This window comes from Lytechinus variegatus, chromosome 3 (genome assembly GCF_018143015.1).
Source record: "Lytechinus variegatus isolate NC3 chromosome 3, Lvar_3.0, whole genome shotgun sequence".
NCBI classification, from domain to species: domain Eukaryota; kingdom Metazoa; phylum Echinodermata; class Echinoidea; order Temnopleuroida; family Toxopneustidae; genus Lytechinus; species Lytechinus variegatus.
The window spans coordinates 29,981,115-29,986,691 of NC_054742.1; positions in this window are offsets into that span (position 1 = coordinate 29,981,115).

Consider the following 5,577-nt stretch of genomic DNA (forward strand, 5'->3'; position numbering starts at 1 on the left):
GATCACATCTCACTTGATTTGTGAGGGAAAACTCTGTTACAACAAAAGAAAACCCCACCATATTCCCTGTAACATGTATATATTTCTATCTTCAAAATATTTCGATTGTGTTTGAAAGTTTTGCTACCATTATCAAGTATTTTTAACACGATTCTATAAAATTACAATATAATGTTCAATTATATCAATGTCATACTAAAAGTCAGCGTTCCATAAGGCTAGAGAAGAGAGGGGCGTGTCGATCGGTAGGCACTTAATACTTCAGTTTAAAAGGACACTCGTAAAATGACGTCACTCTCGCCGATGAATATTCATTAGATTGTGGTCGTGTGTGTTCCATACAAACATGCACACAGAAGTGCATGCATGCAGAGAGTTATATGAGAGGAACATTGGCTCCAGAGAGAGAAGTTGTCAATAACGTGTGTGTACTATTCCATGCTGTCCGCATGGGAGAGAGTGCATGGCAATTCGGTTAAACGAAGTTTCCGATATAAAGAGATAATTACTCTATGTACAGTAGACGTATACTGTAATAGAGGCAAATGTCAGATCAGGGGAGGCTGGAGTACAATCAGGTTTTCTTTTTGTAAGGGAAGAATAGTGTATAATTATAGCCAATTGATCTAAGTAAGGGAAGTGAACAATGATGTTTTTTAAAAAGAATGGAATATACCTGCATGGTGAAGCCAATTTGAAAGGAGGTGAGGCAAGTTTCAATGGAGGTTATTAAAAAAATAAACTGTACAACACATTATAGTGAAGCCAGTTTAAAAGGAGGTGAGGCAGGTTTCAATGGAGGTTTTTTATAAAGAATAAACGGTACCACACATTATGGTGACGCCAGTTTAAATGGAGGTGAGAAAAGTTTCAATGGAGGTTTTTTTCAAAAGAAACTGTACCACACATATCATGGTGAAGCCAGTTTAAAAGGAGGCGATCAGTTTCAATGGAGGTTTTTATAACTGTACTCTGAATTATGGTGAAGCCAATTTAAAAGCAGGTGAGGCAAGTTTCAATGGAGGTTTTTTAAAAAGAATAAACTGTACCACACATTATGGTGAAGCCAATTTAAAAGGAGGTGAGGCAGGTTTCAATGGAGGTTTTTTAAAAAGAATAAATGGTACCACACATTATGGTGACGCCAGTTTAAATGGAGGTGAGACAATTTTCAATGGAGGTTTTTTAAAAAGAATAAACTGTACCACACATTATGGTGAAGCCAATTTAAAAGGAGGTGAGGCAGGTTTCAATGGAGGTTTTTTAAAAAGAATAAATGGTACCACACATTATGGTGACGCCAGTTTAAATGGAGGTGAGACAAGTTTCAATGGAGGTTTTTTCAAAAGAATAAACTGTACTACACATATCATGGTGAAGCCAGTTTAAAAGGAGGCGATCGAGGCAAGTTTCAATGGAGGATTTATAACTGTACTCTGAATTATGGTGAAGCCAATTTAAAAGCAGGTGAGGCAAGTTTCAATGGAGGTTTTTTTTAAAAGAATCACACATATCATGGTGAAGCCAGTTTAAAAGCAGGTGAGGCAAGTTTCAATGGAGGTTTTTTAAAAAGAATAAACTGTACCACACATTATGGTGAAGCCAATTTAAAAGGAGGTGAGGCAGGTTTCAATGGAGGTTTTTTCAAAAGAATAAACTGTACTACACATATCATGGTGAAGCCAGTTTAAAAGGAGGCGATCGAGGCAAGTTTCAATGGAGGATTTATAACTGTACTCTGAATTATGGTGAAGCCAATTTAAAAGCAGGTGAGGCAAGTTTCAATGGAGGTTTTTAAAAAGAATAAACTGTACCACACATGATGGTGAAGCCAATTTAAAAGGAGGTGAGGCAAGTTCCAATGGAGTTTTTTATAACTACTACAAATGATGGTGAAGCCAATTTAAAAGGAGGTGAGGCAGGTTTCAATGGAGGTTTTTTAAAAAAGAATAAATGGTACCACACATTATGGTGACGCCAGTTTAAATGGAGGTGAGACAAGTTTCAATGGAGGTTTTTTCAAAAGAATAAACTGTACCACACATATCATGGTGAAGCCAGTTTAAAAGGAGGCGAGGCAAGTTTCAATGGAGGATTTATAACTGTACTCTGAATTATGGTGAAGCCAATTTAAAAGCAGGTGAGGCAAGTTTCAATGGAGGTTTTTTAAAAAGAATAAACTGTACCACACATATCATGGTGAAGCCAGTTTAAAAGGAGGCGAGGCAAGTTTCAATGGAGGTTTTTATAACTGTACTCTGAATTATGGTGAAGCCAATTTTAGCCACTACTTGATGAAGTCATGTTGCCTTGTCAAAAGGCTAGATCTAATAAAGCATTATCTCCTTTGATGGTGCGTCACCATTCACATTATGCAACTACAGGTGAAGATCAAATCTGTGATTGTTTCTCTTTCATGTTATTAACAATTTATTTTATATGATAGCAAGATTGGGATTTTTACAAGCATTCTTTCTGATGAAATTAATTTATACCCTGGGACACTGTTTGTGACTTTTTCTAGTAGATGTATTGTAAAACATGTATTTTTTAAAGGCAGTTGGCAGCTGAATGTTATAGTTGTGAAACAGTACTAAATTACTCCATAACAGTATCTCTTGTAAAAATATTTGATTTGTATTAGGCCCCCTCTGTGATTGTGTAGTTATACCTTGTTTTAATAAGTTCATTACAAGATGAACATTAAACTACATCACACCAATGACAAAAGGGGTAGAAGCACAGCTTCAGGGTGACCAGACGTCCCGTATTTCCCGGGATTGTCCCGTATTTTGCTCCTTTGTCCCGGCGTCCCGACAAACCCTTCCGGGACGCCTATTTGTCCCGTATTTCAGAATATTGAACAAACGTAGTCAATACATTTAAAAGTGACGAATTTTCATGAAATAACCAACAGATGACGAAGCAGAGACAACAATTAAATCGATAACTGTAAAGTTTTTTCAAGTTCTGCGGTGATTTTTTTGCTAACCCAATACAGTACATTGTAAACGAACTGGCCTCCTACCCGTGTATGGCAGGCTACTAGACTAGCTACAGGCATGTAGGATCGGAGCAAATTCTCAATGGTGCAAACAATCTCACATGATAAACAGTTTTTCTACCAAAATAATCACAAAATCTGCGGGAAATTCTTAAAATTATAATGGATTCTCAGATAAATGATTTGGAGATGTAATCGGAGGAACAAGTTATTGTTTCAGCTTTCGTTTTGAGCTTTGGAGTGGACGATGCCGTGATGTTTCATCTATTTTTTTAATTCGACAATATGTTTCACTTTGAAATTTTATTCATTTCTAAAACATCTTACTTTTAATTTTTTTAAACACATCTAAAAAACACACCAAATAACATTATGATTTTTGTTAAATGATTGGATTTTTTTGTTTGCTAGAAGTTTGAACTTTTTTCCTCTTTGTTTCTTTTCTACCCTATCCTTCATGCTTGCCCTTTTTTGTTTCATCTCTTTATTTCCTATCTTTCTTTCCTGAACATTTTTTCTCTCTCTGTTCATTTTTCTTTCCTTCCTTCTCATCTGACTTTCCTTCTTTATCAAATTTCCTTTTTTATGTCCTTCACTCTTTCTTTCCTTAAAATGTCCTTGGCTTCCTCCTCTCTTCCTTTCCTGTTTCTTTTCGTTCTTTCTCTCCTACCACTATGTTCTCCTTTTTTCGTTCTCTCCTCCCTTCATTCTTCCCTCCCCTCTTCTTTTCTTTATTTTTATTTTCCCTTCTAATTCTTTTCTTCTTCTTCTACTGGAAACAGTACAGTCCACCGTCTGGTGTATTGTCGTATTTTTCCATTATTCTTTCTTTTCCTTCCTTCCTTCCATTCCTGTTATTCTTATTTCTTTCAAAGAATGAAGGAAACATATTTCTTTAATTCATTCTTTTATTCCTCCTCCTTTATCTTACTTTTTCCCCTTTAATTCTCTCCTTTATTTTGTCTTTCACACATGTATTCATCTTCCCTTCTTTTATCTTTCTTTCTATATAATTTCAAAGAATGATATGGAAACCTTTTTTATCTCTTTTATTTTTTCTTTCATCCTTCATTTATTCTAACTTTCTGTTTTTTTCCTCATTTTCTTTTCTTCTCAATTCATCTCCTTTCTTTCTCTCCTTCATTCTTTCGTTCACCCTCCCTTTCAATTCTTTATATTTTTTCACAAGTCTAACACTGTGCGTTGGATTCTTTGTTGATCCTTGTTTGTCAATTGTCCCGTATTTCATTTTGTGAAATCTGGTCACCCTGAGAAGCACAGGTTTGCAACCTTTACTTTAAAGTTCAGCTCTTTCAAGAAAAATTGAATCTTCACCATACAAAATTTAAATATGGATTGTTTAACAACTATAAACAAGATTGTAAAATATAAACAAAATTTGCAGGACGCTTATTCTGGCTTGTCTAGCCAATTTTATCTCCCGACAACTTAACCCTAACTAGGCCGGGCTTTTTTGGCTGTTCAGTGGCCGGGGGGGGGGGGGGGGGGAGTTGATTCCCCCTCCCCCCCCCCCCGAGACCTTGGTTGCCGATGGCGCAAGTGCCACAATAATTTGCATGCTGGTATTGTGCGATGTAATCAACAAGGATGTAGGATAAAATTTTCCAAAATAAGGAGATTTTATTTTATATAAATTAATTATGCTAATTTATGCATAAAATTATACTTCTTAATCTAATTCACTAAATAATAAAGCTCCTTGAATGCTAAGTTTTGGTAAAATTATTCTTTGTAGCATTCTTAACAATCTCGATTGGAAAAAAATTGTTTTGGAAATCAATTTCTATTGTATTTTATTGTTTTATGAATTTCTTATGTATTTCTCTGATTTTCAACCTTTTGTTTTGCTTTGTTTTTCCACCAGATTTATTGCACAACCTTTTTGAAGCATAATTATGCTAAAATCAATTTATTTCAGCTGTTTAAAGTATAAATAATCATATCTTTATGACTAAGATGAGAAAACTCAATTTGCATTGAATTTGTATACAAAATCATGTTTTGGCACAATTTTTGGTCAGACATGCACTTATAAAATGTTGCGTAATTTCAGAACCGCGTACATGGGCTTCGTAAATTTGGTCTCAAGATGCGCAAGACTTTTAAGTATAAACTCTGCAATGGCGTGGTCAAAATTCGCGCGGTGGAATTATCGCAGAAAATGTTGAGGGGGGAGTTGATTCAACCCTCCCCTCAGCCTGTTTTGGGTTAAGAATAGTTGCTCTAATCAACTTGAGACTTAGTCTAAGTGTGTATAATTGAGTACAGATGATCTTATCAGATTTTGGGGTTAAGAGTCAATGACTCATTAAATACATGATATATCCTATTCTTGCTGTTATTCAGTTAAGAATCATTTGTGGGATCAAATTCAAAATTAAGGTAAGGTTCTGATTATATTGCAAGATTACAGATATGCAGTCGTTATATAAATTCAAACAGTTCATTTTCACATCATCTGTACAATTGTCAATAGGATGAAATTCAAGCTTGGTTCCTGAATGCACATTTAATGCAGATAATCTCTGTAAATAGTTGTAGTTCAGTTCATA